Genomic DNA, 15,047 nt, shown 5'->3' on the forward strand with positions numbered 1-15,047 from the left:
TCTTTGTCTGCACTGCCCTTCCTCTTTTGTTTGCGGGGCAAATTTTATTCATACTTTAAGATACTCATCAGGTGTTATCTCTTCTAAGAAGTGTTCTCTTCTATAAGCGAGATTAGGTAACTTTTCCTGTGTAACCCTATAATAACCAGTGCTGAAGCCTGGCATTGTCTCACTCTAAAATGAAAAGTCCTTGTGGATAAGGTCCAATTCATCATCCTGTCCTCTGTTCTAGCACATGATAGATGGATAACAGATATATACTGAATAAATAGATAAATAAATGAAATAGATCAGGTCATAAATAGGAAAATCAGATGATTCCAAGTTATATTTTATTCCATCCATCCCTTATATTTAAGAGAATGGATGTGAAGAATAAATTATAATCCACAGACAGGTATTTTATCCATTTCAAGTCTATTTCAGGTAAAGATGGCAATACACATGTATATGCTTAATTTAATTTATACTTATATAAATATGTTACACTATTTCTATTAATTATATTTATGTTCTATTTATATTTTATTATATTTATAATAATTATAAGATAAAATACGTGTCTACTTTTCCTTTAGCGTTTGGAGACACTGATTTGTTTAATAATTGTAAATATGTTCAAATCACACAATTTTGACAAAGAATTTAAGGATAATTGATTCTTAAGTGATATTTTGCAAAATATTTCTTAACGTATGCTTTTGGGTTTTGGTACAATACTAATTCTTTTTTTTCACATCTTTATTGGAGTATAATTGCTTTACAATGTTGTGTTAGTTTCTGCTGTATAACAAAGTAAATCAGCTATATGTATACATATATCCCCATATCTCCTCTAGGTAATCACAAAGCACCAAGCTGATCTCCCTGAATCTAAAAAAAAAAAAGAAAAAAATGGTTCTGATGAACCTAGCGGTGAGACAGGAATAAGGACACAGATGTAGAGAATGGACTGAGTACTAATTCTTAAAGCAGAAAAGTGCAATGTTTTCAAGAGCAACCTGGCTTTTTATTGACATACCTTTTGGCTATAATTGAAACAATGAAGAAAAGATTTGAAGTGTGTGGAAAAACAATTTTTACATGATACTACTTCTTTCAAAATATGTTATTTTGGAATATTTTTAACCAAATTGTATTTCTCAAAATATTTGAGATACTTCAGTCTAAACTTTAGCAGGAAAAAGTAGAGATGAGTGTCTTTTTTCTTGTACAGATCCCTAGCAAGACTTCTCTAGCATTCTAACATCCTTGAATAGTTACATCAATAGGGCCTATTCAACAAGCTGCCCTTCAAAGTGAAAAAAAGTCATATAGTGAGTTATGTTTCACTTACCTGGAGCTCTATAATAACACTCATCAACATGAGAATATCAAAATGATGGAAATTACTTGCCCTCGAATAATTAAGCAAATGGGAGTATATCAGAACCTGAACATGGAAAAATAGACAGTGATATTTTCCAAGGAGAAGATGTATAGTTAAGAAAATGGATTTAGGAGTCAAACAGGCTTGTTTGAAATCTAACATTGCCTCTTACTAGTTATGTGACCTCGGGCAAGTCACTTATGTTCTCAGCACCTCCATTTCCACGACTATAAAAGGAGAGAGTCAAGAGCTGAGCTGAGCTGCTAGATTTCATGGTGGTCAATTAAGACAATGAACCAATAAGAAGGTAACATTCAAGCTTTTAGTCACTTAAGAGAATAGTATAAGCAAGAAGCTGCAGTGGAAAAAGTACCAAGTCCTCCACCGTGCCATTTTTCACCATGGAACAGCTCCAGGACAGAGTCAGATGGATCAGACTGATCAACACAAACACAGGAAATTGTCTCACTGCTGAGGGAGCCCCCAAGCAAAGGCTCCTGCCTGAAGTTTTATGGACCTGGGGACCAGAAGGCAGGTGGGCGGGAGAGGGGAAAGGGCTGAGAGTGGGAAAGTACTGAGTAATGAGCCAGAGTGGAGAAAAAGTATCTTCAGGGTTCCCCCCACCCCTCTAAGGACATTTCAGCAAAGGCACCCAAGGCAGGCCCTTGGTAAAGAGGCCTCATAATGGAAGCACCTGGGCTAGGAACGTCAACATGCTTAAAAGCATGGCTTGTCAGGGAGCCCTGAGTCCTCCTTGACTGCAACTCCCTTCAGAGACCTCAGCACATTGACTGTGCACCACCTCTGCTGTAAGGAGGGCTGCTTTCCTCTGTGAGGGATGCCAGGTAAAGCCTTCATAGCTACCTATGGTCAGGCTTGAAAGATCACACATAGGTTCTTGGCTAAGAGCTTATATTATCAACTTCCTAGGGTTATTATGGATTATTATGAGGAAGAAATGAGTTAATATGAGTCAAAATTTGAGTGATTTCTTGTAGTAAAGGAATAAAGTGTCTTCTGATTATGATTTGTTTTTTTCACATGACTTGACCATATGTGGACAGAATTATTTTTATATGTGACAGTTATATTTTCATTATATATTAATTAGTTGACATTCTATTATGTTTCTGTTTCATATGTGTTTTAGCATCCAGAAGATAATATTTCATAACTTGATCTCACTGAGACACTGAAAGCTACAACACTCAGATGCTGCAGAGCCTAGTCTTTTTTTTAGTTTACACCAGATGCACCTCTCATTCTCAATTGCTTTCTAAAACCAAATACCAGCTAATGACACAGTGGGAGTGTGGGGGAATTGGAAAATTCATAAAAGAGCATTAAGTTCACAAACATAATCTGAAGATCAATCGTTTGTTTAAACCAGATGTTCCGCCTGCATTAAAACCATTAGTAGGGCTTCCCTGGTAGCGCAGTGGTTGAGAGTCCGCCTGTCGATGTAGGGGACATGGGTTCGTGCCCTGGTTCGGGAAGATCCCACATGCCGCGGAGCTAGGCCCATGAGCCATGGCCCGCGTCCGGTGCCTGTGCTCCGCAACGAGAGAGGCCACAACAGTGAGAGGCCCGCGTACTGCAAAAAAAAAAAAAAAAAATTAGTAAAACTTAAAACTATATTTTTCTTTTAATGGCTCTTACATATCTTAATAATTGTCTTCTCCTAACTAATACTGCATGTTGTGTCCTATCTAGATAATTTTGTTGAACTAGAAAATAATCAGATGTCAAAATACAGTTAAACTTGATTTTCTTAGTTTATCACCTGTTGTTATTCCTTCACTGTTAAAATAGTTACGTAAAATACATGCACTGTTCAAAGTTTAGGATTTTGTAGTAGAATAAAAAACAAAATTTGTCCACAGTGCATTTCAATACAGCTTCAGTTTCTGTGTATTATATACGCACATATCCACTTTTATATAAATGCATATATAGAATCAAATTATGCATATTGTTTTTAAAAGTTTTAAGATAAAAGTTTTAATTAGGGAAATAGAAAAATGTGAAAAATCATTAGAAAGCCTAAATGAATCTGCATGAACCCAAAAGATGTATAAGAATCTTTGAAAAGATGTATAAAATAAATTCTTCATGAATCTCATCTGATAAAACAAAAGAACTAAAAATCACTTATTGAAGTCAGTTGCAATTTTTCTAAACAAAATATTAGCAAACAGAACAGAAGCTAGGAATATATTTTTAAAAAATCAGAGCAAGTGGCAGTTCTGCCATATTTTTTATCTGTTGGTGAGAGAGCAGGGACTTGAATCTGACCCTTATCTGAGAGGGCCTTTATCATTATATTTATAAGAAGAGGTTTTCCAGGTTGACTGAAATTCACTCCAGGATAAATTGTTATGTAAGAATGTTACAAGATACAAGCACAATGTATCTGCTAGCTTGGTTTTCTTGTTCTTTAGTTTCCTGGAATAAGAGTGCATTGTATCACTATTTGAATAAATTTTTTTATGACAAATCTTTATTTTTATCAAATGCAATAGTTTTCTTTCAATTAACTTTTTCATCAAATAGTATATGTACATAAAATTAAAGAAGTATGATCTTTGCTTTCTAGAAAGTGATAGAATATTCCTCAGGGGTACTTTACCCCAACCCCAGGTGGCAGATTGGAAGAATTCTCCCACAATAGACGTTTCCTAGCTCAGCTCAGTTCTCATATTTATCATGCATTTCATGGGGTATTTTATTTTATTGCAAATCATATATATATGCATTTGCATATAATATATACTTGTAAAGTAAACACATTGTATAAATGTGTGTACACACACACATACACTTACATATACACATACTGGCCTCAATAGTTTATGATTATAAATTAGTTTTCACTTTCCTTTTACATATAAACCACCTAAAATCTGGAATAAGTTCCATAGTCTCTCCACTCTGGCTGTGTTCTCTTACTGCCAACCCCAGCTTCTCCCATAAATGACTACAGTAAACCTCACAGCTGTACTGGGGACTCCCTCACCTGCTCTGAAGACCCATTATACCCCCAATTTCTTCAAAGCATAAATGAGATTAGTTATTAACATGATTTTGCTAATAATAATAATGTTTATTGAGGGGCAGAGAGGACCAAACTTGACTTTTGTGTTCCTGCTCTTGTGTTGTAGGTAAGGATATCCCTACCTGTTGGGACCCTCTGACCATTTGTAAACCTTAAGAACCGATTCTTTTATTGTCTCCTAGGCTTTTTGCCCCTTCTCCAGATGAAGGCTCATTTCATTTTCTGTTTCTGAATTAGTAGAAACATCAATTCATTGTGTAAGAAAATGCCCACTCCAGGCATCAAATATAATGTGGCTTCCTTAGAAAGGTTTTAGTAGTACATGTCCCAAAGCATCATTTCTTTAGTCTAAAATTATATCATGTCAGTAGTGTACCGGTAAATGTTTAATAACCTCTCTTCACAAAATAAAGAAGAAAACATGCCAATTTGTAGAGTTTGCTGATTTTCATGGTGTAAAATTCCTAATGTTATCCCTTTTTAGCAACCAATGTGGATTTTGGAAGAGACACCCACTTAGCATACATTTAGGTAGTATTTCCAGCATACAGAGTCAATAGATGTGAACTAATCAGGAAATAATGAATTTTAAGTATATATTGCCTTTTTAAAATAAAATTTAAATTGTGGGTTTATATATTTTAATATTTAGTAATGGCCGCCTTTAAGAAGCAGCTCTCACAATTATAGAAAATCTGACAGTCAGCTAAGTGCACTATTACCATGTGTGAACATCAGTAGCCGTGTGTAGGTAATGCTGGGCTAAGCCGAGTACAGTGCTTACCCTTTCTCCCTGTAAGGATGCAAAAATAAAATTAAGCCTACACATCATACATGGTATGAACTGATCATGGACCCTAGTCTCCTCTGGGGCAAATGGTAAATAAACAAACACACACATGCACACATACACACAACTCAGGAAAGAATAACCTCTTTAGAGACAGGCCAGTTTAACTCAAAATTTATAGAGGAAAATATCTTCAGGGTCATATTCTGCTAACATTTGTCTTTTAAATTATTAAACAGTATACTTAGCTTCTGCATTCATGTTAACTTCTTACACTCAAGATTTCCTCAAGAATAATAGATAGAAGTTACCTGTCTGTTTAGCCTTTCGCTAAAAGGCTTGCTTACAGAGTAAGACTCTTTTACCCTCTCAAAGTAAACTGAATTTCTGCCTCAAAGATTGACTCCTCTGTACCCCACAAGCATACTGCTCTAGCTCTTAAAATGTTCAATTTTCTACCTTCAAATAAATCTTCATGACCATAACTTGTTGGAAGGAAATAGCAGAGATGTTGTGTATCATGATCTAGCATTACAAAAGGCAAGGGTTTTTATGTCCAATGATAAGTAGATTAATGGTTTCCAAACTTGGACATTTGTTAGAATCTACTCCCAGAGATTCTCACTGTGTAAGTTTGGTTTAAGGATGGGAGGCTACCTATCATCAAAGTTCTCTAATTGATTCTAGTGACAGGTTTAAGTAACACTGATCTGGTGTAGGATTTCTATGCTAGTAAAATGATTAGCAAAGCCTATTATGATTAAGACATCTCAGACCTATGCTGATTCAAAATTGATGTAGAATGCATAGGCTTGCTGCAAATGAGCGACCACCAAATACATGAGTCCCCTCTTAGAGAATATGTAGCGCTCTGTTGTCATGTGAAACTTCCTTCACTAATTTCATTAATAACTATAGCAATGCTTTAAGGGCCTGTGACCTTTTGGGCCTGATATATGACACGTACTGAAAGAACTCTATTTCTAATTCTTATAGAAATTCTGTAAGGTAGATATTAAGAGCCCCATTTGGGTTGGCTGAGAGAAATTTTTAGCAATAAGGACTCGCTTTCTTCCAGTGAATGGTGTGAAAAGATCAAAATTTTATGAAATAGCAGGTCTCTAGGGTTCAAATTGTCAAGTTAAAGGCAGCCATCAAGATTTTATTGTTTGTCTGAGATTACTTTAGATTTTAACAAGTCTTTTCACTTATGGAAATTTTCATTGAAAAAAATATCATTACTTAACTAAAAGTTGCTGATATTATGAAAATGGTTTTCACACTGTTCAGAATGGAAAAAGGCCATGCAATCAAAATAATCAGCTTTTCTTTGAAGTAGTAACTCCTAACATTTTTAGAAATGGAAAGTTTTTGGAATTGGAGATCTTTAGCCATGAATAATGCTTTTCTTATTGAAAAAAAAAAGTAATAAGAGCTACACACTTTGTTTGAATTGGGTAACAATCACAGGAGATCTAATAAAAGTAATATAATCAAAAATAAATCTTTCCCAAGTGTCCTATAGATGGGTGAATGGATAGGTAAAAGATGGTATACACGTACAATGGAATGTTATTCTGCCTTGAAAAGCAGGAAAACACTACAACCGGGCTGAACCTTGAGGAAATTATGCTAAGTGAAATAAACCAGTCATAAGAAGACACATACCATATGATCCTTACTTATATGCAATACTTAGAGTAGTCAAAATCATAAAGATAGAAAATATAGTGGTGGTTGCAGGGGCTGGAGGTGCAGGGAGAATGGGGAGCTATTGTTTAATGAGTATATTTCAGTTTTATAAAATGGAAAAAGTTATGGGGTAGATGGTGGTAATTGTTATACAACAATGTGAGTGTATTAGTACTCCGACCTGTACACTTAAAAACTGTTAAATGGTAAAATTTATGTTATGCATATTTTTCCACAATAAAAAAATATTTAAAATGTAAAGCTAGGAACATTAACATAAAGTGACTGTCACTAAGAGACCTCTGGTGATCTTCCACATTTTTTATTCTATTTTTTTCCACAATTTAAAAATATGTCCCCCTATATAATGTTTTGAGTCATCCTGCTATAAGAGGATTTGCAAATAATTCTAAGCTTGGAAGAATTAGGTGTAGGGGTTGAAATGCTAAGTTGATCAAAATTGATTTAAACTTTCACAAAGTTTGAGACTTATCCAAACCAAATAAAATTCTATGTGGACTCAAATAAGAAGTACTTAATTATTGTGAAAGAGATTACAGAGCATTCCATGGTTGATTTTTTTTTTAAACCTAAAGCCCTGTTTGTATACTGGTGTTTAAAGCAACTATGTAGAATTGAATGAAAATTGTGCTGAATCCACTCAGTTTTACCCTCTACTATTTTTCTCTGATTTGTTTACTCTGTAATGGGTTAAAAGTGATTATGTTTATGTCTGTGTCCTGTTCTACAACCATCATTCATAGATTTCCTTACCACTCATATGCTTATTCCTGCTTACTAATGTAATTGTTTTCCTGAAACTCAATTGAGCAATGAAGTAGAATTTAAAGAGCTTACATTTTCCTTTTCTTCTCTAATTTCTCATCACTTAGAGAAAGCTAGGAACTGAAAGGAAAAAGTAACTGAAAATGGTGTATTCAGGTTCTCCCTTTCATACCATTTGCAAAGAAGAAGTTTCAGACGTCTTCCCTCCCCTATCGGTTCCACTCACTATGCCACTTTTATTTTGCAGTTTGGAGCAGAGGTGGGCGAAGGACTGCTAGTTACGCTGGAGGGTTGGAGCAGGGGAGCCGGCATCCCTACAGTGAGCTGGGGAAAGATGAATAAAGAGATCAAGCTGCTAACCCACTTAGCAATCTTTCAAGCCTAGATTGTTGCAAGCAACCCTATGCAACTTTTATTTAATTCTTTGCTGCCTGGCACGAACAAATTATGTTCTATTTAGAGGTGATGCTTTTGGCAATTGTAAGTGCTCTTTCTAAGCAGGGAAGAGAAAATGGAAAGGAAATTGCGCAGTGACATTTCTCTTAAAGTTCTCCTTTAAGTATATGTAAAAGAAATATATAAAAGAAAAAAAAAACTTGATAAAAAAATGTACAAAGGAAAAGTCATCTCAAAATTAGGTGTCCTGATAAGCCACTTTTATTCTCCTACTTCCTCACACTTTATTAAACTAAGATTTTGATCTAAGCAGCTTTTTAAAAAATATTTTCTATAGAATCAGTTCAAACTCTGTACTCGGGAAGTAGAATACAGCATCAGAAGAGCTACCTATATGCCCAAGTTACTAGTTACTTTGTTGATAATTAACTATTACTAGTTAATAGTTAATTATCAAAATGAGTTTTTCAGAATAAAGAAATTTGTTTTGCTAGAAATAAATACAATGATAAAACTAAAAGATTTTTTTAAAGCAATAAAATGTTGGATAACCAACACTTCTTCATTTCTAAATTTTATTTAGTTGCATAATTTTAAATATCAAACATTTTATTGAAAAAATTTGCTGTGTATTTTTAGTGGAATAAATACACATGTGAAGTTCCTTATGGTTGTATAACTGACAGGGATCTTCCTGTTTGAATCAGTAGAGAAAGGTAAATTAATATCATGTAGTTTTGTAACATTCTTATGAAATAATAAATTATTTCTACTAATCCACACAGTGGACCCAGACATTTTATCTGAGGGAGAAAAAAAAAAAAAAAAGAAAAAAACACAAAACATTGTTTCATCAATAGTAACTTAATTTAGAGTAAGAATATATATTACTTTAAAAATATTTGAATGGATAATCATAGAGAAAAATTAGATATTATTGTTATTTCTCTCCCTTCTTTTCCTACCTTCTAAAAGCTTTTACCTAACCCTATTCCAGAGCAAAGCTCCCTGCATCTTCATTCTCTTTGCACAATTATTCTTCTGCTTCTTTGCCTCAGATGGTAGCCTAGTGGCTGAGCTCAAGCTCTGGGTTTCTACATGAGTTTGAATCTTGACTCCAAGAGTTTCTTCTAACTGTAATTTCTTAACTGTCATTGTTTAGCTCCTTTATCCTGCATTTTTCTCACATGAGAATTAACTGAGATAATAAACGAAAATGTTTAAAACAATGCCTGCCACATAGTAAGTGCTCAATAAATGTTAGTTGTTGTTAACATTTTTAATGTTTATAACTGAGATTTGCTCCTCGTATGAAGCACTGCTTATTCTGTGTCCTATCCTAATGCTGGGGACTGTGACCAGCCTTCTCTTACCTCTCCAACACCATTTATAAGTAAATATGCCCCTGACTCTGTGGGGATGGAAAGTGGGATGGGGAAGGACACCATTTTTAATGCTCTTCACATCCACTTGTAGTACCCCCTCCACCCTGCTCATTGAAGTCATCTGCTAAATACTGCTTGTTCCTCAGGTACATCAAAGATTTTAGCAAGTGACCCCAAATCATCTTTTAACTCCATGCAAGCCATTCTGTACGTGACTTTGAATAACAATGCATTTTTTTGCACCTTTAATAGATCTTTATTGTAGTATAATTGCTTCACAATACTGTGTTAGTTTCTATTGTACACCAAAGTGAATCAGCCATATGCATACATATGTCCCCATATCCCCTCCCTCTTGAACCTCCCTCCCATCCTCCCTATCCCACCCCTCTAGGTCATTGCAAAGCACAGAGCTGATCTCCCTGTTCTATGCTGCTGCTTCCCAGTAGCTAACTATTTTACATTCCATCGTGTATATAAGTCAGTGCTACTCTCACTTCACCCAGCTTAGGCAAAGACAAAAAGACAACCCTCAGAATGGGAGAAAATATGTGCAAATGAAACAACAGACAAAAGATTAATCTCCAAAATATACAAACAGCTAATGGAGCTCAATATCAAAAATAACCAAACAATCCAATTAAAAAATGGGTGCAAGACCTAAATAGACATTTCACCAAGGAAGACATACAGATGGGCAAGAAGCACATGAAAAGATGCTCAACATCACTCATTATTAGAGAAATGCAAATCAAAACTACAAGAGATATCACCTCACACCCGTCAGAATGGCCATTATCAAAAAATCTAGAAACAATAAATGTGGGAAAAGGTGTGTTGAAAAGGGAACCCTCCTGCACTGTTGGTGGGAATGTAAACTGATACAACCACTACACAAAACAATTTTGAGGTTCCTTAAAAAACTAAAAATAGAACTACCCTATGACCCAGCAATCCCACTACTGGGCATATTCCCTGAGAAAACCATAATTCAATAAGTATGTATTAATGATCTCATTCAACATCCTTGCCTACTGGTTTCTTGACCTCCTAAAATCCATTGAACGTACTCAGTATTTGCTCTAATCCTATCAAAACCAGGCCTTATTGGGACAAAGTTAAAGTTTGTCTTCCTATGTGTGTTTTAATCTATTTTGTGTGCCCTGTCCTCCTTTGTCCAACATGACTATTCTATTCTTGTATCTGTTAACAGAAATAAGAAACTTAATTATATCGGTTAAGAGTGTGTAATCTGGAGCCTATATTTCTGGGCTCTAATCCCAGGTCTATTACTTACTGTATGATCTTGGGCAAGTTATTAAGCTTCTCAGGACTCAGCTTCCTCATCTGTAGTAGTATTTTCCTTCTAAGGTTGTCATGAGAAATAAGTAGCTTAGAATGATGCCTGCTACATGATAAAGTTTCATTATATCTAAACTATGACTAACTCTTTAATATGCCAGCTGATGAGGACTTTGTAAAGGAAAACAATAGATATATGTGCAGTAGTTTACAAATCATTTATATTTTTTCTATAAATAATGGATCAGTTTCCAGATCTATCTAGTAGATATTTATCAACAAGAGACTCCACTGAAATATCTTGTTGATGGGATAATATTTTAAAAATATATTATAAATCCATTAATCTTGAATTGTAGTTTTTGTGTGTGAACTTCAAAGGCAACTTAATGAAAACATTTTATGCCAAGACATTTTAGGCTTATTACTTACTGTAATGCCTTTTGGGTCACTTTCTTATAACCTTCATCGATTTTAAAATCACATTTTCATTCCTTAGGCTTACAGTGGCATTTTAGAAATGTACCGCTTTGTTAATGTTGTTGTTTTGATTTTAAGTGTGAGGACTTGGGGGAGGAAAAAATATATGTGTATAAAAACAGCTAAGTCCTTTTGGCAGATGAAAGAATGGTAGGAACATAAGATGAGGCTGCTGGCTGTTATACCTCAAAGAGTTTGTTTAATATAGTGCCATGGATCTACCTAATCTTTTCCAATTTGTTACCTACTATTCTTTGTCATCTGTCTCAGTGATGTCTCATTTCCCCAACTGACTGCTGCAGGCTAGCAATCTGTAACAAAAACTCAGTCTCAATCTCAGATATAATAAAAAAAAAAAGGAGGCCACAAGATTAATGGCCCCAGCCATAATTATAAAGTCTCAAACCACAGACATTATAAGACCTTTCAAATTTTACTCATGGTGGAAGAAGCTGGGTTATCACTATAGTGTGAAGATATTGGTCTCGTAGTAAAGAAAATGTTGTGTTATTTGATCTTGAAAGCCTACTCTGTTTTGAGTACTGTTAGGAATTGTGGAGACGAAATGGTTTCTTCCCTTAAGGAGTTTGTAATAATTTAATCCATTTCAGTTTTCCCTTGATAATGCCTATTTCTTATTAATGCATAGAGGAGACAGGTCTATTCTTGGAGCTGTCAAGTAGAAGCCAGATGAAAACAGGCTGCTCTTGGGGGCCATGCCACACACAGATATTGGGAATTTTGTAATGTTCATGGTGATGTAGAACCAGTACATCGTTTCTCAAGTAATGACTACTCTGACAGGATATAAATGACAAATGTGGGAATATTTGAGGTCTTCCTTTCCCACCTGCTCAAACATTCTGTGTCTGCCAGCCTGATATTTCCAGCACACTGGACCAAACTGTCCCTCACACCTCCAGACACACACACACACACACACACACACACACACACACACACACACAAAGTCCTCTTAGAATGTTGCACTGCACACTTTGGATATCAGTGCATTAAAAAATGGACAGAGGGGCTTTCCTGGTGGTGCAGTGATTGAGAGTCCGCCTGCCGATGCAGGGGACACGGGTTCGTGCCCTGGTCCGGGAAGATCCCACATGCCGCAGAGTGGTTGGGCCCGTGAGCCTGTGCGTCTGGAGCCTGTGCTCTGCAACGGGAGGGACCACAACAGTGAGAGGTCCATGTACCACAAAAAAAAAAAAAAAAAAAAAAATGGGTAGAGAATCATTTAACCAGAGAGCTGGATGGGATAAAAACTATTTAGGGAGAATGGCTAAGTCAATCAGTGCCATAATAATGATACAATGGGGGAGAGTAGAAAGATGAAATTTTTGTGACGGGAAAAGACATGGAGAGAGAGAAAGAGAGAACTTGGAACTTGGGATTGTGGTTAATGAGACACTTCAGAGAGTGAGAGTTGAGAAAATATTTGAATCGTGGCCATGGGAAATGCTTTGGATCCCAGTTAAAATACCCTTTGAGAGGAGTAAAGTTCTTTCATGTGAATTTTGACTGTTGAACCATGCTTCTCAAATGTGAGACTACTCACAAACTGAACATGTGCATGTTTATGATTCCTCAGGGATCCATTAGCACCTCTGACTAGAGAACTCACAGATGAGGGTTATGGGATACAGTAATCCAAAGTATTTTGCCACATGAGTTTCTCTTTCTGTCACATACCTTGAAGTAGTCTCTGTTCTCTTTCCCTTCCTTTATGCAACTAAGCAAAATATTCAAGAGTGAAATATTCAGTAGCAGAGTGAACTTTCACTGCATTTGGATTATTAGTAACATTCCTGCTGAGACTATGACTTCTCAAACTTTGCTGAAGCATGCAGAGACCTCTGAAACCCACTGTCCCTGACTGCCGAGCCTGTCAAAGTTCCTAAGGTGTCATCCTCTCTTTCCTATAGCTTGACTGTGGTACCTTAGTGATCATTTCAACTCTGCATAAATGCTTCTGTCTCCAGGTTACTTCATTGGTCTACCGTGTCACCTCTGCTAACTGTCTCCATCTTTTTGTCTCACTTTGTTTTTCTTTATGTTTTTATATACAGTGTTGTGAGGGAGGGAAAACGGAACTAACATTGATTGAAGCTTATGATGTGCCAGGCACTTTGCACATGGCATTCCACTTAATCACTCCTAACATATATAGTAAGTATCATCATCTGTATTTTATAAATGAGGAAAGTCAGCTCTTAGGTACAGTTTGTTGCCTAAGGTCCCACTAATTGTAAATAACTAAAACTGAATGCAGATAAAAGTGATATCAAAGCTTATGTTTTCTGCATTTACCAGCATATATATGAACTCTTAGAGCAGTAAATGACAAAATTGTAAATTGGTTGTGTATGCAAGAGTATTTTTAAATAATAGTATTTTTAAATATTTTATCTTCTCTCAACCGGGGGTATAATTTCCTATTACAATTATAACTGCCAATTGCTAAAATGTGTTTATATTTAATTGACACTTATTTTAGCCCCATTTCCAGTTGAACCTTAATTTAAAAATAATAGAAGCAAGTAAATGTCAATTAGAAATTTAAAAATGGACAGGAACAAAAACTTTTGACAAGCAAATATGCTAAGTATAAAAAATTCTGACATGCTGTAAAGGGAGTAGTCTCTTTTTTCCATTTAAAAGCTGCTTTCTCTTTTCTTACCTATAAAATGGAACAAATAATATTATTTATAATGTTATTGTGTAATTAAATGAGATACTATGTGGAAAGCCCTTAGTCTACTAGTTAGAACATAGAAAGTGCTCAATAAATAGTAGATGATGTGGTAAGGTTGATGATGTTGCTGCTGCTGATGTCTAGATTGGATTATGCAACATAGTGTAAGCCTCCATGTATAAGATAAACACTTAAAAATATATACAGAGAGAAGTTAACTGGATTAAGGAATGACACAGTAACAGAGTGAGAATTGAAATTCTTACCTGTCCCATGCCAGATAGACTCTGTGTTATGTGTATATCTGTCTGTTGATATTCACATGAAATACTGATTTAAAACCATAAATGCAGGAATTTTACACTGATTCTTTTAAATTTCTTGTTGTTACTTTTGACTCATTTTGCCTACCAAGTGCTTTTAAAATCTGAACCGTTATCCTGTGCATGAGCAAGCACTGCTTCGTCCAGATTTGTGTCATTTTCAAAAATGGTAAGCATATTTCATTGTTTTATCCAACTCAGTGATTAAAACGTCAAATATGATAGATATGTACAGAGGCCTTTGACACACCACTAGAACCAGTAGATCAATCTAAGCCTTCCAGGACATCAATCCTTTTATCAAATGTTCTGATACATGTGCCAGACATCTACAGATCCAAACGTCGGTTCCAGATTCCATCAGTGTTTTCCAGAAGTATATAAAGAAAGACATAGTCAAGTTCTTTCTGATATCCAAATTGTCCCTCCGTGACCATTAAATCTTTAAAATATGACATGAAATTAGTGATATTAGTGATATTTTCTTAATGTGTATTTTCATTTAAAAATATATATTGATCTCCTGCATCTCCTAAGTATTCCATAAAGCAAAAAAGTTAATTGAATTTTAGTTTGTCTGTATAATGGGAGGTAAATCCACCCCCCAAAAAATCACATTTATTTAACATCACTTGCAACTGTACAGGATAAAATATAGAGTGAAAATAGAATGTTACAAAACTATATAGAGTATTATATTAACTTAAAAACAATTATATATACTTCAAATAAATGAAAAACACCAAAGTGCAAAGTTTATGCTTG

At 35.2% G+C, this 15,047-nt stretch overlaps 1 protein-coding gene across 1 annotated transcript in view; it reads left to right on the forward strand.

Moving 5' to 3' along the window:
- The window catches only part of ERBB4 (erb-b2 receptor tyrosine kinase 4), a 728,717-nt gene that overhangs the window by 347,768 nt on the left and 365,902 nt on the right, over positions 1-15,047 (forward strand). The window lies entirely within an intron of this gene.

This window comes from Mesoplodon densirostris, chromosome 8 (genome assembly GCF_025265405.1).
Source record: "Mesoplodon densirostris isolate mMesDen1 chromosome 8, mMesDen1 primary haplotype, whole genome shotgun sequence".
NCBI classification, from domain to species: domain Eukaryota; kingdom Metazoa; phylum Chordata; class Mammalia; order Artiodactyla; family Ziphiidae; genus Mesoplodon; species Mesoplodon densirostris.